A 27,694-nucleotide genomic window follows, 5' to 3' on the forward strand; every position below is an offset into this window, starting at 1 on the left:
ATAAAACATCTTAACTTGAACTATAACGCCTCATACCTGGATGTCTAGAGAGTTACTCTAAGATTCCACAAAGTCTCAAAATAAGTGTCAACCTTCTAAAAAATAAGTCAACAAAACAAAAACAAATCTACTGAATAAAACTCTCCAATAATCAAAGTACCCTATTTGTAGTTAATCCACTATGTTTACATAACGTTGCTCATGTTTCCTATTCTCGATTCTCTGGTTAAACATCTAAAAATATTATGGAGATAAGGCCTAAATTATCAACAACTTAGTAAGTATTGAACATATACCAGTGTGTAAACCTGAGCCAGTAACAGAATGCAGAACAAAACATGTTATTAAAAATAACAAAGCGTCAGTTCAGAAATATTCATATTCAAAAGTCCTTTAGCATATAACTGTAATATCATCATATCAAAACGGAGTTCCATGTATAACCCTAGTGGTAGAGTCAAGCAAACCCTAGCAGTCAACCAAGCAGAAATAGGATGTGAAACATTCCCCTAATTATTCTTGGAAACCCAAGTGCGCACACATGAAAAACCATGTAAAAAATCATTTTGTTTCCAAAGTAGGTGCACCAGAAACAGAGATGTCGATACCAACATTATAACAGAGGCCATAGTTTTCCACCCCTGGTAAGATCGAGATGAAAGTAGAAACAGAAAGTCATGCTAGAAGTTTTCAGATGTAACATCATATCATAACAGAGTATTGAACAAAAACAAAAAATCATCATATAATCATGTACAAAGTTTCAGATTTTCTCATAATCTTTTTATACAATTGAGAACATAATGCCAATAATTGCTCATACCATTCATGACAGAAAATATTTTTCTCTTCTTATTCGGATATCATGAGTAATGCAAATAAAATGACTGAGGTTGCTTTTAAGTTTTTCATAACAAAAACAAAAATGCATATTTCCATAAAATCAACCTCAGTACATTCTTTTTATGCAAAGTCTAACATAAGATCACCCTTACCTAACTCTTCAACTTTTTTGAAAAATCTCCACAACAATATTAAACAAAAATGATTATCACCTAGACATAATTAAACATACTATAAATTAATACGATTAAAATGGCACATCTAAAACAAACAGCACAACTAAACAACCCCACTACAATAAATCCCATGGTTCCAATTCTTCTAACATAGTTACTACTCAACTCCAAACCACATAATAACTTCTCATAAGTCGTCCATTTGAGGCATTCACACTTGTCTCATCACTGCACACAATATCCAATCACAACACTAACTATAGATTTTATCCCAACACTTTGGATGTCACATCAACCACGTTATAATTATTTTATCCCAACACTTCACAGGGCACAACAACATCACAATTACATATTTTCACAATCAATGCTACAAGTCAATCCTAGCACTTCACATAATTATCTTGATCACAACCACAAAGCCCATTTCCCTAGGAGCCCTTTGGAAACATGTGCCTAAGCCCTTTGGCATCCCCCATGCACCACTTTCCTATGCCATCTTTTTGAAATCCTCTTACTTCTCTACATGTGTGACAAGTGTCAAATGGTGGGTGAGCTTGTCATAGGTGGCGTGAACCCTCCCATGGCCGAAACCCTAAGGTTCTTCTTGGGGTTCCATGCCTCTATTTTGTCGTGGCTCTAAGTGTCTCCTCCCATTCCTAATCATTACTCAAAACTTTGAGAATTGCCAAAATCTCATGGGAGGCGTGTGGGGCTTTTGGGTTACCAAAACCCTAAAGTCTCTCACCCCTTTTGCCCCAAATTATGTCTAGGTTCATGGTGTCTCTTGGGTGGAACGTGCATGTGTGACAAAAGGCTAGAGGTTGGTGAGTTAGGCATGTGCCCCAAGTTCCCTTAGGGTTCCAAACCCTAATTCAAGGTGATGGCCATTGTTGGGCTTAGATGCTCAATGCACCAAGACAAATAAATAATTAAATAAATCCAAAGGTTTCTACGTACTCTATACCTCTTGTACAACCTAAAATTAAATATAACATGGTGATGAAAGACAAGCTAGGACTTGGTTAAGTCTGGGTTGTCCCAAAAAGTGAGGTCATCAAAGCTGTGCAAATTGTTCTTCAAAATGGAAAACTTCTTAAACTAATGAATCATACCAATATTGCTTTCATTCCAAAAGTTCCCAATCCAAGCTCACCCCATCATTATCACCCAACCAGTCTAACCAATGTCATCTACAAAATCATCACAAAAATCCTAGCTAATCATTTCAAAATCAACATTCCTCACATCATCTCCCCTCTTCGAACGACTTTTGTCCATAGCTGAAACATAAAAGAAAATATGATGATTGCCCATGAGTTGTTTCACCACTTGGAGAAAAAGGCTGGGAAAAGAGGATTAATAGCAATAAAGCTTGACATGGAAATAGCTTTTGACTATATAGAGTGGAATTTCTATTCACAGTAATGATTTTTTTTTTTTTTAGATTTAGTAATACTTGGATCAATCTGATTAAAAAACGTGTCACGATAACATCCTTTTCTGTACTCATTAATGGATCACTAAGAGGTTTTTCAAAGCTCAGATGGACTCAAACAAGGTGATCCTATATCACCTTTCTTATCATGGAGGTGTTATCAAGACTAATTGCCAAATCGGAGGACCAAGGCAAATTCGAAGGTATTTGGCAAAGTAGGAATAGTCTCTCAATCTCTCACCTACTTTTTACGGATGATCTAATTATAGTTAGGAAAGCAAATGAAAAAAAATGCTCAAGTAGTATCCAAAAATATGAGGTAATATCAGGATTGGTCAGGGCAAAAAATCAATCTCAATAAGTCATCAATCTTGATCACAAGAAACACCCATCCCACAACCAAAGCAACAATCAATCTAATATTGCCTTACAAGTCATCCTTTTCCAAAATAAAATATCTAGGACTTCCAACTTCCTTCAACAGAGCCAAGAAAGAAAATTTCAACAATTTAATGGAGAAAATCAACAACAAATTAGAAGGAAGTCTAAATTACTTTCACAAGCAGGGATGACTATGCTAATCAGATTAGTGGCTGGCACAACCACTTCATATCAAATGTTGTCCTTTATGTTGCTAAAAAATCAGTGTGCCAGTTGTTGAATAAAAGCTTTAAAGTTTTTTGGTGGGGATTTCCAAAGAATCAGAATCACAACCTCACTTTGAAATCATGGAAATCTATCTATCAACCCAAAAACTCAGGCGGGCTAGGACTAAGGTCAATGGAAAATATGAACTTAGTGCTTCTAGCAAAAATAGGATGGGAAATGAGCCAACCAAATTCAAGACTATGCATGAAGTCCTTTAAAAAAATACCTCAGTACTACAGATTTCAGGAAGTTATCACCACAAACATTGGATTCATGGCTATGGAAAGGACTCCTCAAGACAAGAGAACTACTTTCAAAAGGCAAGTGCTACCAAATTTTCAATGGGCAATCAGTTCATGTATAGTTAGAACTTTGGATCCCAACTTTGGAGAGCTTTAAGCCGAAGCCAAAACATCAAATGAATGAGATACATCTGCTCTTGAGAGTCTCTGATGTCATTACAAATAACCCTCGCTCTTGGAATGTAGAGAAAATCTTAAGCCTTTTTGAGCTGGATAGCATCATAGAAATCCAAAAAATTCATCTCCATTTAAGTAGCCAACTACAGGACTCAATAATATGGACTCCGAATCATAATGAGAAATTTACTGTGAAAACATCCGACCACATAACGGCTAAAGATCGAGATGCCACACCAATGCAAAATTTTAAAGATCAAGATGCCACACCAATGCAAAATTTTCCAAGCTTCAATTTCAAAAAACTCTGGAGTGAAAATCTATGATCATCACAAGCTACTACTTCAGAAAATTGTGATGCCCCCAGCCCCTGCTTGGGATTGGATGGTGACTTAAATGTTGAGACATGTAACTTAAGACTATATATCACCGTATATGATAGTTAAGATGTAATGCACCAAGTGTATTTCTACTAGGATGCAATAAATAGCAACGGAAATTCATATAAATCTAAGCAAGATTAAGGGCTGTTTTTTCAAAAATCATGGTACCATGAAACTAAAGATCCCAAAATAGTATCAATGTTCAAATCCCAAACTACAAAAGGCTACAAAACTAGAAGAACCCTTTCCCTCTTTTCACACTTTTCATTTTTTTTTTCTCAAAACCTTAGAAGCCCTTTGCTATTTGGCCTTGTCCTTGTTGATAATTTTCTGCAGGTCTTCAAACAACTTAAGCACTTCACAGATGAATTGGTCAACAACCTCTAGCCTATCCTCCAAAGATGGCTGTGCCAAGTGCTAAGGGCTCTTAGGGGCCTCTTTGACTACCAGGAGAGCCAACCTATTGCATTTCTCCATAATTGATCTCTTGATCTGTCACAACTTCTACTATTCCTAGTAGGGAATGGTAGTGAAAATTACAACAATGAGATTTTAGAAAATCTTAGTAAGTTAACATGTAACATACAAGGAGATAAAAAAAGCATATAAAGGCATACCATGAGAATGTATACATGAACATGTACTTAACTTGAGACTTTGACCTATGCATATACGTTACAGAAATTCGTTGACAAAAAATCATGTTTGACCTATTATTTTTAGAAGATAATTGATTGAGCTGAGTTATTGCATATTTTATACATTTAGAACTAATATATTTTATTTATTTCATTATATTATTATTAGTTTTAGATGGAAAAAGGTTAAGATGAATAAATCCGAGTTGTGATTTAAATTGGTTAATAGCATGATTTATACTTAATTTTATAACTTGTGATTTAATTGGATAATGTTCATTCACATGCACAATAAATTTTTGAGATTCTATTATTCTTTTTTTTTTTTTTATATATAACTTTCCTTTAAGATGTCGGATTGAAACGATTCTTAATGCGTTGGAAAGCTATCTTAAAGGGCTACAAAGTTGTCTCTAATATGGATTTCCAAATTCAAACTCCTGAAGTGCGTACATGGTTGGTATGGTGAGTCCTAAAATTTAAGCGATTTTGTGTGCGGGAATATGAAGACATTAGGGTTTCTTTCCTACCCTATTTAAGCATATCATTAGCACGAAATTGGAGACTTTTTGCAGAGCAACGCTGCACATTTGAAGAACTCTCCCAGGGTCCAATTGCCGCTCCAGCCGCCTCCTCCATTGCCTACCACCTCATTCATTCATTTGGCTTGCTCTTTTCACTCTCTACTATTTATTTAATTTTAGTTTAAAGTTTGTGATGTATTTTTGAGATATTTGGCTTAGACCTTTGGGCATTTTATTTGTTGTTTATTTACTTTGTGTTATTTATTTTTCTCGCTTCTTTAAGCTTTCATTTAATAGTGATTACAATTGCTATGGATTGATTTTAAGAATTTGTGATTTGAATACAAGGATAAACCCTAGAATCTTGATTTTAGGGCTTTTCAAGCTACAATTAGCTGACAGATCGGTCAAGGTGCCGAAGGGTATTGTTGAGAATGTGCTAGTCCAGGTGGACAGATTTTACTACCCAGTGGATTTTGTAGTTCTTGATATGCAGCAGCCAGCTACTACAATTTACCAGGCGCCTGTCATCCTTGGGCGCCCATTCCTTGCTACCTCCAATGCACTGATACATTGTCGAAGTGGAGTGCTGAAACTCACATTCAGGAATACGACATTGGAAATGAATGTGTACGAATCAGAGGTGCATGCTGTTGATGTGATTTCAGAGCTTGATGGAATAAAGAGAGAGAGGCCTACGACAATTCCCTATTGGCAAAGGAGTGAATGAAGGCTTTGCATGGCAAACATCTTGTCCCTAATCAGAAAGTGCTCATCTACAATTCAAGACTGCATCTTCTTCCTAGGAAGCCGAAATCTCGATGGAAGGGGCCGTATATTGTAAAGAAGGTTCATCCTCACGGGGCAGTAGAAATTGTCAATCCAAAGAATGGAAATAGCTTCACTGTCAATGGACAACGTCTAGAGCCATTTCTAAAGGTCTTTGATACACACAAAGAGATCTTGTTTGTGCAAGATTCCGGGAAAGTGTTTTGATCTTTTCACCCTTTACAGTTTTTTTCACTTGCATTTTTTTTATTATTATTTGTTACTTTGCTTTGATTTTATATTTCATGTTGATTTTTTTTTCCTTGCTTATTTTTGTGCACTTTGTTTTCTTTCGTTCAATTCATTGAGGACCATATCTCTCACTAGTTGGGGGTAGCGTGTGTGCACAGATAAAAAAAAAAATTTGCATTAATATGATGTGCATTGATACACACATGATTGACACACTCTATTTCTAGTATTTTGTGAAATTTGAGCATCTTGGTGGAGTAGTTGAGCGTAATCATTTTGTGAAGATTTATTTTCAAGCTTAAGCATAGAGCATGATTTTGATGCATCATATTTTGTTGATATGTGGCTTGAAACACCGGGATGCTATACTCATTGAGAGGAGACTTGATAAGATTTTTGTAGAACGAAGGATAAATTTTGAAGGACATTGTGCACATGCTTATACTTGTAGTGTTCCTTATTTATTGTTCACTGATTTAACACAGGAGAAGTAAACTGTAGGACTACTGAGCCATGCTTAAAAAAAAAAAATAAAATAAAAGAAAGGATAAAAGCGACTTAGTGAGCTTTCCTAAGTAAAGGGCTAGAAACAGTTACCCAAGACTTTGGGGGTTAAGTGTTCAACCTTTAAAAACAGATCTGGTGTGAAAACTGCTAGTCCCTTGGGTTTTGAGGTAATTAGAATCAGCAATGATTAATCTTAAGGTTGAAAAATCCTATGACAAATCATGGCTAGTAATGAGGAATACACAACCAGTTTAGCTCCACACACACATTTGGGTTCTGAGTCATTTGCCTCAATTCTATGTGAAAGATTGTTGAGATAGTCTTGGTGGGTATAGCCCTTGAGGGTTGAGTAGTAACATGTCACTTTTGTGAGAATTCATAATTGTGTTTGATTGTTTCTATTTGGATTTCAATCTTTATGCAATATTCATCTCAATTAATTTTCACTATTTTGCTGAATGATTAGCAAAAAGCTAGTTGAGGAGTGTGATTGAGATAAGTTATTGCATATTTTATACATTTAGAACCAATATATTTTATTTATTTCATTACATTATTATTAGTTTTAGATAAAAAAAATGGTTAAGATGAATAAATCTGAGTTGTGATTTAAATTGGTTAATAGTATGATTTATGCTTAATTTTATAATTTGTGATTTAATTGGATAATGTTCATTCGCATGCACAATATATTTTTGAGATTCTATTATTCTTTTTTTTTATTTCTAATTTCTATTGTTTTTATAGGTCAAGAAATGAAAAGTTTGAGAAAAGTTAAGGTACCAAAAGGTTAAGAAATGAAAAGCTTAAGAAAAGTCAAGTTTATAGAATGGACACACTTTAGTATTTTAATCATAACTTTCCGCTCAAATATCAGATCAATACAATTCTTAATGCGTTGGAAAGTTATCTTAAAGGGCTACAAAGTTGTCTCTAATAAGGATTTCCAAATTCAAAATCCTGAAGTGCATACATGGCTAACAAGTTGAGTCTTAAAATTTAAGCGATTTTGTGTGCGAGAATATGAAGACATTAAGGTTTATTTCCTATCCTATTTAAGCATATCATTAGCAAGAAATTTGAGACTTTTTATAGAGCAGCACCGCACATTTGAAGGACTCTTCCAGGATCCAAATTGCTGCTCCATCCGCCTCCTCCATTGCCTACCACCTCTATCTCTATTCATTTGGCTTGCTCTTTTCACTCTCTACTATTTATTTAATTTTAGTTTAAAGTTTGTGATGTATTTTTGAGATATTTAGCTTAGACCTTTGGGCATTTTATTTGCTTTTTATTTACTTCGTGTTATTTATTTTTCTTGTTTCTTTAAGCTTTCATTTAATAGTGATTACAATTGCTATAGATTGATTTTGAGAATTTGTGATTTGAATACAAGGATGAACCCTAGAATCTTGATTTTGGGGCTTTTTAATTCTCAATTCATATTTTGTTAATTACTTTCTAATCTAGTTTAATTCTTGGTTTAGTTTTATTAATCTCTTAGTTTCATTGCATATTAGATTAATTAAAGTTTAATTAGGACTTAAATCATTTCAGTTTTATTATTTAACTTTTAGATTAATTAAGATTGTTTAGTTTAGTTGATCATTTGATTATTAATTTCAATTTGTTAGTCTTTTACATTTCATTTCGACACTAAAAAATCTAAAAATATGAATCTAGTCCATGACTAGTGCCCTTTTCATTCCCGTTGCACTCTTCCATTCATTGCACATACCATCATTTTTATTTTCTCTTTGTGAATATTTTCACCATTTTAAACGAGTTTGATTTTAAGTAACTTTCCTTGAGGAGACGATCTAGGAATTTATTCCTAATTATTATGCGACATCCTCTTGCACTTGGGATAGCCTTTGTGCTGCTCATTTTTTATTGAGTCAATAATTATCATCTTTCCTTACACATATTACATATAAGTGGACACCTCACGGCTCCCCTAGACACCGTGGGCTCTCTGCTAGTTATTACATCACTTCCCTATCCATTTGACAAGTGGTGACTACTTAAGAGCACTTATCATTATGGGGCAGTTTGCATTTCGCCCTCACTACAACCATCTTATGGAACCCACTAGCATTAGGTGCTACCTTGCTTCGGATTTTTTTAAAAAGAACCCATTCGAGGTTCTCTAACTGCGCTTTGTCGACCTAAAGGTTACCACTTTCAATTTTATGCAATCCAGAGTCGACAGAGGAGTTCCACTTGGACATTCACTCGTTCTAGGATTTGGGGTCATGACAAAGCATGTAACGAACTTTCATTTTAAAAACTATACACAACCCAAAATGCATGTGACATTACTTTGGACTCTTTTCTTTCATATGCAACTTGTACATGTAGATGTCGTGTACCATGTAATAATGTCATGTTATCAAACAACACATCAAAGCATTTCCCGTTATCGTTTGAAAATATTAGAACATGCAATTTACTTATCACAAAACATGGGCAATGACAATCGATGCTTAATCATGGCAAAAGACAATTTCCTCATCATGACAACTATGCATGGCCAAAACATTTCAAGCAAGTAGGCATGACAAACATCACATAAAACTGAATACAAGGCATGCCATACTATAGACAATCTTTACTTCAAGTGACAAAACAAACATTGCAAAGATCACATAATACCAACAACAATGCAAAGTTCACACCTCATATACAAACATTATTCGAGAGTAGGTTAAGAGTCAACTTAAAAATATATGTAAAAAAAAATATAAGTATCATGATCAAGCAAACCGAAAAGAAAATATAAACTATCAGACTTAGTGACAACACAAAATCCTAGTCTGAGTAGGTGTGTGTGTGTGTGTGATGTGTTTTGGGTTTACTCCCTCAGGGTTGTGAAGCTTATTCCAAGGTTAGATAGGCTTTTCATGTGCTCTACCTAGAAGAGGTTGCCTAGGCCGAATGATGTTTATGTTTCCTAACTAGGCTTAGTCATGGTGTTGCAAGACGTGTGAGAGATGGCATAGCCGTGTGTGATCATTACTTTTTATAGCCAAAGCCCTTTATAAAATTGAACTCAAAATGTTGGTCGAGGTCTCTCTTCCCTTCAAAGGTTCCATGCTCACGTGTACATGCTAGTGGTGGTTCAGACTTCCTCTTGAGAAAAACCCTAGTTCTTCCATGATTAAACAATAATCAAAAGAAATCCCTAACCACTCCAATCTCTTTCAAGTCTCGGGATGGAGTGTATCTCCCTTCACTCTAACCGAATCCTTTCTTCCAAAGAGAATCCCCATGAACGTGTGTGTTTTGATGAAATGAATGTAGTAGAGATTTAATGGTTGTTACTGTGTGGGTCTCCTTTCAATGTGGACTCATTGCTCCTCTTTTCCACTGTGTGGTTGGATGGGTGGAGATGGTAGAGTGTAGGTAACATTTTTTGTAGAGAAAATAGAAAGAAAAGTGCTTGTTCTTCCTCTATGGTGGATGTGCTAGAAAGAGAAGGGAGGTGAGAAGTTCATGCAAAACACAAATGACCATTGGGAGTGTAAGTGTCAACCCCCTAAAAGAAAGTCCTTATATACTTCACGTTTTCCCTCTCTTTATCTCCTATCCTTCTTTTTTGACATTGGAAACCCAAAACCCTTTATGTAGTCATTGTAGTGGCACCATGTGGCAAGCGCCTTTTCTTCTTGGCTGAAACCTTCTATTTCCCTCATGATCATTCTGTTTCTTTGGGAAGCCAAAAGGCTCTATGACATGTGGCGTGCTCATGCCCTTAACCAAACCCTAAAGTCCCTTTACACCCTCCTTGTGTGTCTAGGTTCATTGAACCTTCGGGGCATACAAGTCTTTTTTACAAAGCCCTAAATCACAACCTAGGGTTGGGTGTGTGCATGCTTGCCATGTTGCAAGTGGTGTGTGTGTGAGTTTGTGACCTTTGCAATCCCTTTCTCTTCCTATCTTCCCACAGATTCTTCTAGAATCTTGGTGAGTGTGTGCTCTCCTTTCCTATGCAAACCCTTCATCTTCCTCATCATCACCTTCTTCTAGAAAAGCCTCATTCCTATTGCATGCATGACACTTGGCAAGGTGTTGGTTGGTCTTCATTGGGTAGGCATGAGCCCCTTGGCCGAAACCCTAAGGCCTCTTGGGAACTTGTTCATGTGGCTTTTGACATCTCCCATGCGCCTCTTCCCTCTCCCACTTTTGAGTCTAGGTTCGTTGCACCTTGGGATGGAATTGCATGTGTGTCGAGCCTTCCATTCTCTTCCTTTCCTTTGGCTTCTTCTAGAAGCCTTTATGCATGGTTGCCAAGTGGCAACTGGTGCTGACCAAGAGTGCCTCTTTCCTAGGTTTGAAATGATGGGATCCCTAGGCAAAGAGCAAAGCAAACCTTTTTCTTCCAAGTAGGCGCCACATTTTCCTAAAGCTTAGTTAGACTTTGCCTTATTCCCAAATTTCCCCTCAATAGCCGATTAGCACCTAGTCCCTTTGGGCCTCTATTGGGCTTGGACACCTAGACTAGTAGGCCAAAGTGATTCCTTCACTATTCAAGCACCCTTCTTAGCTTGTTAAAGCATAGGGCCAAAAATCTAATCAAGCTAAAATTAAAATAAAATAACAAGTGAAGATTTTTGCAAAAATTGGATCGTCACATCCTCCCTCTCTTAAGAAAAGATTTCGTCCTCAAAATCGGCATCATAACCATCAACTGAGAAGAACTTGCTACAAGAATTAGGGTGTCAGTTTTACTCAAAATTTTACCTCTCTTATTGGTTGCCATGGGATCCTCAAATAATGAGGGGGATGGTAGTTCATCCTCCTTTTCTATTACCGAGTCCTGCGACATGTAGAATATTGTGTCCAAATTGTAATCTTAATACATATTCAACCTCATCTCGTTCAGCTTATGTTCTATTGCAAGCTCAATATCTTCTATGGGTTGACCTTCCTTACGGAGAAGAATACGATCCGTAGAGGTATCTGAGATCTCAAAAGGCGTATATATACTAGCTCGAGCTTTTGCAGTGCGGTTGGTCTCCGCCTCTTGATTAAGCTCGAGCAATTGCATCCTTGTAGCATCCTTCCACACTAGCGGGTCGTGTGGGGGTTGCCACTCTTCATGTTGTTACGCTCGTCGTAGAAAAATGTTTCCTCTATAATCCTCATCCAGCACAAGTGTAATGATGCTCAAATTTTTCCATTTGCTACCAATGGACTACCATCATTCGGTCTATTCTGGCACACCGGTTTCTACGACTACACTCTCGTATTTCTCTAATTCTGGCTACTGATAAGGTGGACATCGTGCAGTTTTCCTAGTTCATGCCATGCCCTGTTATCAAAGATATGGTATGCGCTTCTAACGTTACTAACAACGAAAAAAAAAATAGAAATCTAGACAAAGTCTTTTATTCAAACATGCCAAAGTACAATCAGTCAGACTGAAAATCCCTAGCAAATAGTTGAGTCTAAGATACAAACAGATGAGGGTATTTAGTCCTCATTCAATCCTCCCTTTCCTAGGCTGCTTCTTGGAAGTCTGGGTTATTCCAAAGTACTTTGACTAGAGGTATCCTTTGATTCCTCAATCAACATACGTTTCAAAAAGAATTTGGAAGCCGTATAGCCATTTCATCCTTACTTCCTATTCTTTCTTAAATAAAGCCATGAAAAAAACTGGAGTAATGCGGAATTACTTTTCCCATTCCTGTGAGCTGTAGAGTGAATTCTCTGTTATCATCCTTGGTATTCCTCCTCTCTATGAGATGTGGGATTGACCCCGCGTGCCCTTTCTCTTTCTACATCCTTTTGGATGATAAGGCATGCCTATCCATGTTTTATCCTGCCTTTGCTCCACTATCAACCAAAGGAATGGTTATTTTGCCTGCCTTGATTTCCTATCCCGCGGCAAGAGCTCGTTCGCCAAGTCTGAACTCCCACTTTATCGTCGATGACGACTCTCTTTGATGCTAGCAACCGCGTTTGACCCTTTTCCATGCTTCTTTCAATTTCTTACATTTTAGCTGAAGGAAAGACTTTACCTTTTACTTAGAGAGGGGCAGCGGTACCACACTCTTCCATGCTTGTAGGTTGACTAAACGACTGCAACTCTCTTGCTAGCCTCTAATGTTCAGCCATCACTAGTTGGCAAATCGGGCATTTTGCCACAAAATCTCCAACATCCTTCTTCATAATGTCTCACTAGAAATGTCATTTCAGATCCCTATACATCTTTGTAGTATCTGGATGGGAAGGATAAGGGCTACAGTGTGCTTCCTTAATATTTTCTCCTTTATCTCGAGAACTGTGGGAATTACCTTACTTTATAAGACAACCTTCCATCCTTATGAACGCAAAAGTGTTGTGGTCCTTTAGATTCTAGGATCTTCTACCAAAATCTACCGAGCTTCTCTTCTTGCTGCTATCCTTCTAGGATCTCCTTCTCACCAAGTGGTACAATCTCTTGTACTGTTGCCAACACAACGTCTCTTGATGGACTCCCGATAAACTCCTCATGCTCGCCAATAGAGATGATGTCTTCAATGCGAAGACTACTGTAGCTAATTCCAGGTCATGGGTAGGGTAATTCTATTCATGATCCTTGAGTTGTCATGATGCTTAAGCAACGACTCATCCTTAATGCATCAGTTTACATCCTAATCTCATCTTGGAGGCATCACTATAGACCACATAAGGGTTATGAGGTTCGGGTAATGCTAACACTGGGTAGTGGTCAATGTTCTCTTCAACTCTTGGAAACTCCTTTAACATTCCTCACTCCAGATGTACTCAACATTTTTCTTGGTTAAAGCTGTAAGAGGTCCAGAAAGTTTAGAAAATCCTTCAACAAATCTCCAAAAATATCCTGCCGAACTAAGAAAACTATGTATCTCATGGGCGTTAGTCGGCTTTTGCCATTCGGGTATGGATTCTATCTTGGCAGGGTCTATAGCTACTCCCTTACTAGATATTACACGTCCTAGAAACTTTACCTCTTGGAGCCAAAATTCACACTTACTAAGTTTGGCATAGAGCTAGTGCTCCTGTAATGTCTCCATTACTAACCTCAAATGATCCCTATGCTCTTCATCACTTCGTGAATAAATCAAAATATCATCTATAAAGACTACCATGAAACTATCCAAGTATTGCCAGAAAATCTGATTCATCAAATCCATAAATGTTGCTGGAGTGTTAGTCAATCCAAAAGGCATTACCAGGAACTCGAAATGCCCATAATGAGTTCGGAAAGTTGTTTTAGGAACATCCAACTCCCTGATCTTGAGCTGGTGATAACCCGATCTTAAATCTATCTTGGAGAGTACCGAAGCTCCTTGCAACTTGTCCAATAGATCATTGATCTGTGGTAGGGGTACTTGTTCTTGATGGTTACTTTTTTTAACTCTCGGTAATCAATGCACATCCTTATAGATCCATCTTTCTTCTTCACAAACAGGATTGCGCGATGAGCTAGGTCGAATAAATCCCTTTTCCAAGAGTTCCTTAATTTGAACCTTTAGTTCCTTTAGTTATGATGGGACCATCTTATAAGGTGCCTTATGCATAGGGGTCGTTATTGGCTCTAGTTCTATAACAAACTCCATTTTCCAATCTGGTGGTAATTCTGGAAAATCTTTGGTAAATACCTTAGGGAAATCCTCTATTACGGGTATTCCCTGTAGTCCCCTTGGCTCCTCTGTCTTATCCATTGCAACCAAAAGATATGCAATAGCTCCTTCCAACATGCTCTTCTTAATTTGGCAGGTCATGGCTTCTAATGGAGCTAACTTGATCGTCTCCCCCACGTAGCAGATCCTATCTTTGGTAGGTAGGTTGAATACCAACTTCCTCCTTTAACAATCTATCTTGCAATAAAGCCTAAACAACCAATCCATTCCTAAGATTAAGTTGAATTCCATCAAATGGAATAAGATTAGGCCGGCCTTAGACATTAGGCCTCCATCCTCCAAAGGACAATCCACATCGTCGTACACAAATAGAAATCATGAAAGACAGTGATGTTCCAGAATCAAACAAAGCACAAGCTGTGTATTGCAACAATTTAACCGTACCTATCAAAATAACTAGGGTTATCTAGGGTTTCAAACAACACTAACTACTTATTCAGGGTAGTGTTCGAGATGTTACCTGTAATCACTCCTACTTCGACGACTTCGTCAGCCTTTATATCCATTGTCCATGGAGTGATGGCATATACTTTAGCCTTTACCAGGGTCCTTGGGTTGCCATTGGGTGCTACTTCTCCAGGCATGGTATGCAAACAATCTCAAATTAAGTGGCTCATCTGACCACATCTAAAACATGCTCTGCTAATTAAGCGACATTCTCCGCAATGCCATCTTCCACACCTCCAAAAACTTGGTGGTGTAACGGGTGCAGGGTACTGGACCATCATTCCTTTTCCTTTATCCATCATAGCAGGAACTCTCTTCTTCTTCGTACTCCCTCCAGGTGAGTAGGGCATTCCTCTTTTCTGCTCGGTATTGACTTGAGTGAGCAAACTTTGTTGGTTCGCCTTAGCTATCGAAACAACATCCACCAACTCTTGAAATTTCTTGATCCTCAGGCATGCGACCTGGTTTCAGTTTCATGGTTACACCTCTCCCTTAAACTTCTGGGCTTGCATCTTCTTGGTGCCAATTAAGTGTGGAGCAAACCTCCCTAACTCTATGAATCAAGCCACGTACTATTCCACAGTTTGATTGCCTTGGGTTAGATTGGCAAACTATAATGCCTTCTACTACTTAGTCGATTCTGGAAAGAATTAGTTTTCAAACTCTCTCTTAAATCTCTCTCAAGTGAGAGAAGCTATATCTCCCAATTCTCAGACTAACAGCTACCACTTAGAGTCCCACCATATGTCAGCCTCCCCTTGAAGCAAGTGTCCGGCATACTGAACCTTCTGTTCCTCAGTACACCCACTAATATCAAAGGTCCTTTCCAAGTCGATAAGCCACTTATTGGCTCTCAAGGCTCCCTTCCATGCCCATGAAGTTGGGTACTGATATACTAAGAACCCCTCGAATGGACATCTGTGATTCTCTCCTCTAGGAGGTTCTTGTCTAACATTATGCCCTTGTACCATCTAGTGCCGCACAACCTACATCATTTGATGGATTGCTTCTGCGATTGCTTGTCCTCCTTCCAACGGAGGGTTCCTTCCCTCTTGGTCACTTGATCTTGGAGAAACTTCTTCACCTCTTCCACATGCTCGTTTCCTCCTGAAACACACAATCAATGCATCAGTCCCATTCCCATGATAGGGAAAACCTTGCTTCTTGGCCCATAACACGCGCCTTACCATACTACATACTATGTTCAAGCCTATAGCTAGAAGATTCAAGCCCAACGTTTGGTACCATGTTTTTGAACAACTTGTGGGTTTACCTGGAGACATAATTGCTCTGATACCACCGTCTGTGACGCCCCTAACCCTTGCTTGGGATTGGACGATGACTGAAGCATCGGGACATGTAACTCAAGGCTATATACCCTCATACATGACAGTTAAGATGCAATGAAAATTCATATAAATCTAAGTAAGATTAAGAGCCATTTTTTCCAAAATCATAGTACCATAAAACTAGAGATCTCAAGACAGTATCATTGTTCTAATTCCCAAAATACAAAAGGGTACAAAACCAAAAGAACCATTTCCCTCTTTTCGCACTTTTTTTTTTTTCTCAAAACCACACTTTTTTTTTTTTCTCAAAACCGTACAAGCTCTTTGCTATCTTGCCTTGTCATTGTTGATAATTTTCTACAGGTCTTCAAACAACTTAAGCACTTCATAGATGAACCAGTTGGCCACCTCTAGCCTCTCCTCCAAAGATGGCTCTACTGAGTGCTCAGGGCTCTTTGGGGCCTCTTTGACTTTTGGGGGAGCCGACCTCTTGTGTTTTCCCACTCTCTCTCTCTCTCTCTCTCTCTCTCTCTCTCTCATTCTTCTTTTTTGACATTGGAAACCCAAAAGCCTCTATGTATGGATGAATGTGGCAAGCCCCTTACCTTCTTGGTCGAAATCTTCTATTTCCCTCATGATCATTGTGTTTCTTTGGGAAGCCAAAAGGCTCTATGATATGTGGCGTGCTCATTCCCTTAACCAAAACCTAAAGTCGCTTTGCACCCTCCTTGTGTGTCTAGGTTCATTAAATCTTCGGGGCATACAAGTATTCTTTTTAAAACCCTAAACAACAACCTAGGGTTGGGCGTATGCATGCTTGCCATGTGGCAAGTGCGTGTGTGTGAGTTTGTGCCCTTTGTTGTCCCTTTCTCTTACTCTCTTTCCACAAAGATTCTTCTAGAATCTTGGTGAGTGTGTGCCCTTTTCCCATGCAAAGCCTTCATCTTCCTCATCATCACCTTCTTCTAGAAAAGCCCCATTCCTAGTGCATACATGATAGTTGGCAAGATGTTGGTCAGTCTCCCCTAGGTAGGCATGAAGCCCCTTCGCCGAAACCCTAAGGCCTCTTGGGAACTTGTGCGTGTGGCTTTTGAAATCTCCCACGCGTCTCTTCTCCTTCTCCTACTTTTGCATCTAGGTTCATTGCACCTAAGGGATGGACTTGCATGTGTGCCACGTGGCATGTGAGTGGGTGAATGGGGTGTGTGCCCTATGTGTGCTGACCCCTCCATTCTCCTTTCTTCCTTTGGCTTCTTCTATAAGCCTTCATGCATGGCTACCAAGTGGTAACGTGGTGCTTACCAAGAGTGCCTCTTCCCTAGGTTTCAAATGATGGGATTCCTGGGGAAACAGCAAAACGACCCTTCTTCTTCCAAGTACGGTTTACCTAGTACCTTTGGGCTTCTATTGGGCTTGGATGCCTAGGCTAGTAGGCCCAAGTGGTTCCTTCACTATTTTAGCACTCTTCTTGGCTAGTCAAAACATTGGGCCGAAAATCTAATCAATCTAAAATTAAAATAAAATAACAAGTGAAGATTTTGGCAAAAATTTGGTCATCACAAAAATAATATGGAATATGCTTCCCACGGGGGCAAGACTGAATAATATCATTCCAAATCTTCAATACGGAATTTGTCCCTTGGGTAATGAGGGAGAAGAAACAATGATCCACCTCTCTATAGAATATCCAATCTCCCGCATAATGTGGCAACAAAGCAACTAGCCATAAACCTTACCTCATTGCTGATACTTAATGTCAAATTGGATTCAACTGATAATCCATTCGGCACCAGTATTGGGACTAAATGCAGCAGAGGAACACCCATTTAAAATTTTTGTGGTGATAATGTTAGATTCTTTATGGAGGCAAAGAAATGATATAGTTCATAATCAAACAACAATCTCGATCATGAAAGCAATTATCCAGGTAGAAAAGATATATCAAGCCTATAAGCAAGCATGGGCGCAAAAATCGATAGCCTTTCAAAGACTAAGTTTACCACCACCTCCAAATCAATGAAGCTTCTCTTTTGATGCAGTAGTAAGATACTCATTTTCTGCATCCTCAACCATTTGTTGAGATTCAGAAGGCAACATATTAGAAATAGGCACCTTAGAAATTTCAGTAACCAAGCCATTCATAGCCGACCCCTCAACAGCTCTTCTGGCTTCACAATTGGCAAAACAACTATGCAAAATCCCATCAGTAGTGGAAGGTGACGCATTACTTGTTATAGAAGCAATCAAGAACGAAGCTTCTCCAACAATATGGCAAATAACTCCAATCATAGGTGGCATCCGTCAAAACCTACACCCTCGAGGCGATTGGAGAGTAATCAAAATTCACCAATCTCAAAATCGATGTGCACACTTTGTGGTGCAATGGGCAGCGACTAATTTAATTTTTGATCGTATACCTCTTCATAGTATTCCTAGATGTTTTTTATATATCTAAAATGGGAAAAGACCCTCCTTGAGACAGTATGTACATATTATCATTTCTATTAATTTTAAGCATGCTTGATTAGAAAGAAAAAAAGAACAAAAAAATAATGCCCAAATAAACATATACCAATATGAGAGCAGACCAAGCAAGCACAGTGAAACTGAGCATAACAGTGCCTGAAAAGAGGCCTTTAGGGTATGCTCTGTAGACTTTAATTCCTTGTGTAATATATGTAAACATACATGAGTATTCAAGCTTCTTGAAGTATATCTTAGCTTCACTCTCATTAATATGGTGGGTTTCATGGTTAGCATGCTGTATACCACCTATGGAACCACCTTTTCCCTAAACAATGGGAAATGATAAGCTGGATGTTTCTAGGAAGCACCACAAATCCCAGGAGTCAAAGATATAAAGTTTTCCTAATCTGCTTCAATCTACAAAGATAGATGAATTGGAAACTCCAAAAGGGATGTCCCAAGAAAAAAGGATCATTATAGATCCCAATTTCAAGAAATGAAGCAACTTCATGTTGAGTATTAATTTCGGATAATTCAAAATTTTAATTTCTTTTTTCTAAATGCAATTAATGCGAATCCAATTTTTAATTCCAAGTCCACTTTTCTTTATGGACTGTCAAATCCCTACCATTCTCAATTGCAATTTACATTTTCCTTCTTCACTTGCTTTAGCTTACTCTAGAAGTACTAGTGTATGAGGAGAAAAATTCCAAAAGAATGAAAGCAATTATAATCTATATATATATGAATTGAACATCCATCAACATACATGTGTTGTGAAAATGATGCAAGAAAATTAAATTAAAAAAAGAAATCAATCATACGACATACAAATTTACATGATTCGGCAACGTCCCTAGGTCCACGGAACTGCAGAAGATTTTATTATCTTGAAAAATGACAAAATAAACTGTGGGGGCGAAATACATTGCTCAAAACCAGCTATACTATTCATAATTACATATTTATGTGGTTGTTTGATGGAAATCCTAATTTCATGATTATTGGGTTAGTTGCTCGAGTGACATATAGAACGAACTATCTGCCTAAGTTTCACTTGAGTAATATGTCGAGTGAACGTCAAGCGAAATTTCTATTTGGAGATTCTTGAATCACAAATAGGGTCAAGATTTTTCCCAAGGGCATTACCCTTGGACCCCTTATCAACCTAAGTCTGCGCTCTATGCCCTAAGTCTCGTTGAAAATCCACCAGAAAATTGTAACAAATCTTTACTAAGTTGGGTCATCAAATCAAACAGTCACAAAAATAAATCAGTCTCCACAATCCAACAGCATGTAGATAACTTGACAACAAATGCAAACAACAAATATTTATACAAATCAATAGAAAATAATCATACCGAATTGTTTAACACAGTCTCAATTAGGCCTTTTTTACTTCACAAATAACCATACGTACCTTGCACATAGACTTAGATCCAGCGATGGAGAGCGAGATGTTCTCTTCTCATGGGTTCCGAAGAGATCTACATATATATATCACCCTCAAGTTATAATTCGAGCGTTCTTGAAACTAATCACCCACATTGGCATTGAATGGGCTGCTGAATTATAAGTCAAGGCTGTGTACGTAAATAATAAAATTTGTTTAGAAAATGTCAAATCCTGAGGTGACAATCCGCATTCCGCAAGTATGAAGTTATGTTGTATGACTACGTGAGTTTGTGGTTGTTTAGTAATAAAAAAGAATATGGTGAAAATAACTCTTTGTACTGTAAATGGGGTCTTAGATTAAGAATTTTGTCCACCATTAATGGAAGGCTGGCAAGACCAAGTATTATTGGACATGATCTGTATCACACATCGCGGCACCATTCCATGCGGTAAAAACAATGAAAGGTAGAGTAGCTAGTGATATATGTATATATTTAAAATTTTGCTTACTATTTTATTTATAAGACTCATTTTGTCAGTTTTCTTTTGGAATTCAAATTTTAATTTTAAATTTCATGATTTTCAGCATATCAATAACTAATATGTAGAGAACTAAGATTTTTGTAAGTTTTTTTTAAATACATTTAGCAGTATTTCTCCTAATAGGTAATGCTAATTAGTATCAGTTAATATATATGCTATGCTAATACTATATAATACTAATCCAAATTCATTCCCAAGGCATAAATTAAAGCCTAATATGCGATGCTCCTACTAAACAAAGATTAGAGCAAGGTTACTTGCAAAATTCGTGGCCCTTAGAACTCCCAAACGCACTCACTTCAAGAACACTCTCACTTGGTTTCACTCTTTTGCACACTAAAAGGAGAAAAGCTCTCAAGAACTCAAGAGAAGGCTTGAGAAGTAGTGTGAGGAAGTGAGGAGGTGAAAGGAGGTATTTGTAGAGTTCATTGGATGGGTGATGTAAGAGAAGCACGACAATGGTGAGCTTTGGGATTGGTGGAGGTGGGCGGTGGATGATGAGTGCCAAAAATCAGATTGTGTCATGGTTTGTGTAGGTGAATACTAGTGCTCGATAACTTCATGGTTTCATCAAGGTCAGTTACTGCAATGAGCCTATGGGTGCAGGGGCTTCTTTGGTTTAGATTTTAAAACAATACAGAAATGATTCCCCTGGGGAAATCATGCTAGAGGCCGACGGGTTTGATTCCACCAAGCTGACCAATATTTGCTCACTTGTTTGTCTCATCTTTGTGGTCTGTTTTGCAGGTACGATGGCCTTAATTTGGAACCTTTTTAGGTGAGGAAAGAAGGCTTGATAGGCTTCCATGTGATCATACATGAGCAGAAAATGAAATGGAAGTAAAGTGATGGTGGTTCAACCGAATGACAAGTGCAACCCTCTCCCTTTGCCAATCGGTTTGGCATTCTCTGGGGGATAAAATGACAAACAAGCGTTTGAGTGCCTTAAGGCTAATCTAGGGATTTGGAGGAGAGGGGTGGTGGCATGTAGGAATGGCTCAAGGAAGAGCAGAAAAATCATGAAGAAGCTAAGGGCACTCGATTTGGTTCCAACTACTTTTGCTAAGGAAATGGTTGGACTTGGTTCGGTTTCTTGTAGGAATTTTGCCCAATGCTTGGTTTGGTTCATAAGTGATGAGATTATGTGTGATTTTTGAAATTATAAATGAAAATGGGATGAAAATGGCATGGGCTAGGGGCTGATTTGATGAAGTACACATGGTGATGCATCAAGGTGCCAATTAGTGATCATTAGGGTATTGACATGACTTTGCTTCTATTGACATGTGTTGGGTCAAGTCTAAACATCTAATTTGGCCTAAGAATGATGCAATTCAATAATAAAATCAATAAATTTAAGATAAAAAAATGTGGGAAATCATTAAAAGGAAAATTAAGCTTAAAATATGGTTTAGAGATCACTAATCATGTGTAACTTGATTAATGCTCTTAACTCAAGCTAGAAGCTTAATTATGGTCAATTGAGATCTTAGGGGTGTGGGCTATTTTTTCGGCTTGAAGGAAACCAATGGTATGGTGTATGTAGGCTTCAATTAGAAGTGTAAAAATGGAAGATAGGGCTTTTGGGCCTTGTTGGGCTTGTAGGGCTTGTAGGGCTATTTGTCTAAGTCTCTTGGTTATGGACTTTTGGTGTGGGTCAATGAGTGGACCTTATGTCTAGATTTTAGGGCTCATCTAAAACCTCGAAGGCCTACTAAGATTGGGTCCAAATAACATATTTTTTTAAGGTTGAGCCAAAGGCCTTTACTATCACCAAGTTAGCCCCAAAGGCTTCATGCCTTCTACACATTTGGGCCTAATTTCTAAGGCTCTCTAAAAAAGGCATACAACTTCATAAATCCTAATGGGTCTAGCCTTATGACACCTACTCTTAGCACATCACATCCTTAGTGATTGGGGGCCCTTAATTAAACACTCTTGGGCTCACAGCTAAATCCATTTCTACTTAGCCCTTTGCTTAGCCCAATAATAATGCCAAGTGTCATTCCACTATTAGTTTCTTGGCAATTAATCTAAAATAAAATATAATGCTAAAACCCTTCCAATAACTCTAGCTAAAATAAAAAAAATGTGATTCTCATGCTAAACAAAATAATCTAAAGAAAAATTCCCCAATAATAATAACAAACTCTCGCCAACTAAGATTACGAGAGCTACTGGTTATTCTTAACGGGCTTTTTAGGTGGGATATTACAACCATGGCTCGAATGGTTGACATTGGCTAAGTGATGGTGTAATACCACTTTTCACACTTCTACCAAGTTAACACCCTATGCGGCAGTGTATGGCAAGCCTTACAAGGCTACAAAGTTATATACTAGGTCTGACATCTAATCATGCAGTGGAGGAATTATTGAAGACCAGGGATAAGATTTTGGCTACCTTAAAACATAATTTGTCAGTAGCTTAGGAAAGAATGAAGTTTCAATTTGATAAGAAGAGAACTGAGAGGAAATTTTCAGTTGGAGATTGGGTGTATCTAAGGCTTCAACCTTATAGACAATATTCATTGGTTCCTATGCATAATCTAAAGCTTTCTCCTAGGTTCTTTGGCCCATTACAGATCACACATGGGATTGAGCAGGTTGCTTATAGACTTGATCTTCCTCAGCATGCTTCACTTCATTTTGTATTTCATGTTTCTTGTTTAAGAAAGAAAGTGGGGCATTATGTTTCAACTTTGTCCACATTACCACTAATTGATCTGTAGGGTGAGTTGACACTAGAACCTGAATGTATTTTATAGAGAAGAAGCAGGAAGGTTCATAATAGAGTTGTTATGGAAGTTTTAGTGTAACACCCCGCTCCTTCTTTCTGACGTAAGCAAATTTCGAGGGTGGAATTTATTACAAGGAGGAGAGGATTTAATATTCTGCCCCTTCTCTCTAACGACTATGAGTCTCGTTATGCATGCTAAATCTCGATAGCGTATTTTACAGATATTATGTGATTTCTATAGCTAGTGTTTTAAAGCCACCAGTATTTTAAATGGGATGTTCCCAGTGTTATTTGACTAAGCCTGATTTTAAGTAAGACAATTATAATATTTTTTAAGAGCTCCAAAAATATTATAATCGTAGAAATCATTTTATCAATGCGATTTTAGTTATTTAAAATATTATAGGATTTAAATTATGTTGAAAACTCTAATTAGTTAGATGGTTTTATTCTCTTAAAGATATTAAACAAGACTTCATCCTTTTATTAATGATGAAGGAATATTATTTTATAAACTAAAGTTTAGTTTAAATTATATTCTATCTTAATTTCTCTCAGTGCTTTTAGTTAAGTTAATGTTTATACATTTTCAAATCAGTGTTTTAATTCCCCACCGTTTGATCATTTTGAAGACCCCAAGATGAAGGGTTGGGATTAAAACCCCAGCTCCCTCACTTTTCCCTTCCCCCTCTCTCTCTCCTCTCCCTCAGGCCATGCGATTTCCCCTCTCCCCTCATCCGATCTCCTTCTTCAGCCCCCAGCGCCGCCGTGTGCCACCATGCGGCGCCACTGACCACCTCACTAGCCTCCCTCATGCCAGTGAGCATTCCCCACCGTTGAAGTCTTGCACAGCAGCTTCCCCTTCCCCCACGTGAGCCCCTCTCTCTTCTCAGGTTCCTCACCTCGCACGGCCATAGCGCCGCCGTGAGCTAGACCCACCTCCACACCAGACCACCACGAGTCTTCCCTGGCCACCCTCTGCCGAACCCAACCGCCATAGCTACTCCCTAGGCAACGCACGCAGCTCCTCCAACACACGGGTTCACCATACCCACGGCCGAGCACTGCCTCCCATGGCCACCGCACCACCACTAGAAGCTCCTCCTCCCAGCGACGACCTCCCCTACCCACACCCATGCCCAACCAAGCCACCTAGCTCCCCCCACTCTCTCTCACTCTCTCACGGGTGTTCCTCCACCTCAACGCCCAGATTTGCCACCTCCAGCCACCGTGGCGCCACCCTAATGCCACCACAACTCCACCATACGCCTCTCAAGCCCTCCATGGCCAGCCAACAACTAGCCGAGCTCCCCCTCCATTTCCCCTATTTGAGACACATGGATTCCCCTTAGAAACCCACAACTCCGCCACCCCAACCACCACAAGACCACCCTCAGCCTCCCTTGACCTTCCCTAACCTAGCCCTAAGCCCAAACCGCCATTTTACATGGTGGACAGCAACCATAGATGGTGGATAACCATTGTACGACGCTAACCACCATTGTGCATGACCTTAGCTGCCACCCATAGACTCCTCACCATAATGGCCACCCTCGCATAGCCTCTACCACCCAGGCTAGTGGCTTTCGATGCCACTGGCCATGCCAGACAGTGAGCAACGCACGGGTTATCTCGTCGGTAGAACTCTTTTTCCCTTTATCTTCATTATTATGTTAGTTGGTTGGTTAAGTTGTGGATTGTGCTGTTAGTAATTGTGGAGTTCACTGTGTAGTGAAGTGTTGGGCGTATCTAGATAGTGTGTTTTGAAGTGTGGGTGTGAAGTGTGTGTTGTAGTAGTGATGTGGCGTAGTGTGTGAAGGGAGTACACGTGGAGTATAATTCTTATGGTGGAGTGATGCACCATATGGCATGTATGCCGTAGTAGTGATGTGGCGTAGCATGTGTAAAGGGAGTACATGTGGAGTGTACTCTATGAGGTGAAGCGATACATCGTGTGGCGTGTCACGAAGATAAAGATGTGTAGTTGATGGACGTAGAGCGTGATGAGTAATGTCGGAAACTGTGGAACAGTGTCTCGAAGTAGCTGTGATGTGGCCTGTAGTCTAAGGTGACAGGTGTCATCGTGCTGTTGACTTATGGCCGGGAGTATGTGTGAAGTGACAGGATAGTGTAAGAGTAGCGCAGTGGAAGCATGACAAGGGAATGTGTCACAACCCTGCCCCGGGAAGGGCGGGATTGCGATGTACATACCTGTCCTTTTCTTTCGTTTTATTTTTCTAATAACATGCGATTGGCATGGACATGACACGTGTACTCTAAATTTCAAATTTAATAAAGGGAACACTTGATAGACATTCTACTCGAACATTTATCCATAAAAGATTCTCAGAGTCCATACGTTCCTAAAAATATAATCCATCATCCATAAACATAACTGTTCTAGTTAGGGAAGATCCTAAGTGTCTGCCTCTCTCTCCGCAGTAATGCCTTGCTCCCTAGCCTTTTCATCATTACCTAGACATTTAAAACATTTAATACAAAAGTGAGTCGAATACTCAGTAAGTAGTACACCATGCAGTGAACATACTAGGCATCTATTCTTTTCTTTCGAGAACATGCATACATAAACGTTTGCTACTTGTGACAATGCTTTCATGCATAATAGTTTAAAGAATAAGCCATACTTTCATGCATAAACATTTAAGAAATAACTATGCTTTCATGTATAAACATTTTAAGAAATAATCATACTTTCTTTGGCCGGTACACACTATTACGCCTCGTGTGTTGGGGTTAGCGGTCTTCCTTCGGACCTGGATTCCACCCATGACCACAGGTTGGGAATCCCTTTCAGTCAGGAGGCAGCACTGGGTGCACTACCAGTACTACTTACCTAGCCTTGCAATCTGCCAATTCCTTTGGTACCCTTTTCATTCATATAGCCGTTATGTATTTTCATATAATAAGACATTCATTCATTTCAGTCATTTTTGTCATTTTCATTTAAAAGTTTATTCATGGAAAACGTCGTTTAAAAGCATGAACTTAAACATCATCTTTTCATTTAATAGTGCATTCATGAGCAAAAACGTCATTTTAAAAGCATGGGTTAAACATCAGTTTTCATGGCATCCATAAAGCCTCAGTTCATAGGGGCAATTTAACATCAGTTCATAGGGACAACTTAAAATGTTTTCCTCACTTCATTTAAAGCATCAGTTCATAGGGATATTTTAAAACACTTTCTTCGCGTCATTGAAAGCATCGCTTAAAGCATAAGGCATGATACGTTCATTTCCTTTTCTTTGCAATCAAAACATTTTCATCATCTTTCTTACTCTAATGCACATGCATTTTTTTTATGAAAATATACATTTTCATGCTATATTACATATAGGAATAATTAATAAGTTTATTGAGAGAGCATGTATGGAAATCTCATGACTTAAAACTTACATGCATGCATTACCTTATACACATACACACGATTATAATTGATAGGGTGCTTAATAGGGGCTATCAAGAAAGGCTTGTACATATTATATACATTTACTCTTTCTTTAGAAGAATATTTGAAAAGAGAGAGAGACATTCTTTCATAAATAGAGCTTGGTGTAAGAAGCATGGTCATAACTACTTACCTCTACGCTCCTCGATACTTGCAATGTCAATATGGGTCCTATTCCAATAAATAGCATAAGTGTGTTAATACTCATACAATATTCTTTAGCCCTCCCTTTAAAAGAGAAAGCTACGATATTACAATCTAACGTCCTTTCTATGCTTAACATTAAATCAAATGACTACTCCTCACCTCGACTTAAAAAAGAAATAACTTAGATATTAAGACATGCTAGCTGTCCATGGAAATACTATTTTAAAAGCTTACATGGAAAGTAGTTAAGAATTCATAGGCTTCAAGCAAGGTCTCTTTGGTTCAAGCTCACTTTGAGTTGTGAATATTATGAGATAAAATCTGAAAAATTCTCAACAATGAGCTTTAAAATAGATTTAGGCATCTCAAGTAGGTTAAACAAGCTTAGGAAACATGCCCTTTAAATCAACTTGTAGTCCCTAATTATAAAAATGATAGCTTATCAATATTTTGGACTCTTTAGTTAGGTAGAATTTAACCAAATGAGGGACAACATAAATGGGCTATTTTTACATCAAGACGTGGGGTGACATGGGCTTAGGGGTACTTGGACAGTTTTGCATATCATAATATATCATGCACAAACAATCTCTTATATCTAAACTGACTAAGCTATAACCTATTCACATAAGCAATATTTTAATTAGTTTAGATAAAATCTCCCATTAAAATTAAAGTAGCATAAAGTATAGCAAAGTTACCCATTAAGAAACTTTAAAACCTTTAAACACTCAATCTTATGTTTTATTCACTTAATACCTTTTAAAAGCAAGATATAAAATTATAGAACCAAGCAAAACCTTTAAACCATACCTCTAGCATCATAAAAATAGATTACCAACCAAATCTCAACACAAGGCACATGATACCAATATATATAATTTAAAAATCACTATAATCATCACCTATGATTAAACCAAGTTTAATAACAAC

The 27,694-nt window shown here is 38.2% G+C and overlaps 1 long non-coding RNA gene across 1 annotated transcript; it reads right to left on the minus strand.

The window, feature by feature from the left end:
• Window positions 1-4,177: 4,177 nt before the first annotated feature.
• LOC121235175 lies at window positions 4,178-27,694 on the minus strand. Its single transcript, XR_005934524.1, has 3 exons — window positions 27,483-27,694; window positions 9,074-9,081; window positions 4,178-4,192 (listed from the first exon to the last, which is right to left on the minus strand). It is a non-coding gene; the product is annotated as an uncharacterized LOC121235175 (long non-coding RNA).

The sequence above is a fragment of the Juglans microcarpa x Juglans regia genome, chromosome 6D (genome assembly GCF_004785595.1).
Source record: "Juglans microcarpa x Juglans regia isolate MS1-56 chromosome 6D, Jm3101_v1.0, whole genome shotgun sequence".
Classification (NCBI taxonomy): domain Eukaryota; kingdom Viridiplantae; phylum Streptophyta; class Magnoliopsida; order Fagales; family Juglandaceae; genus Juglans; species Juglans microcarpa x Juglans regia.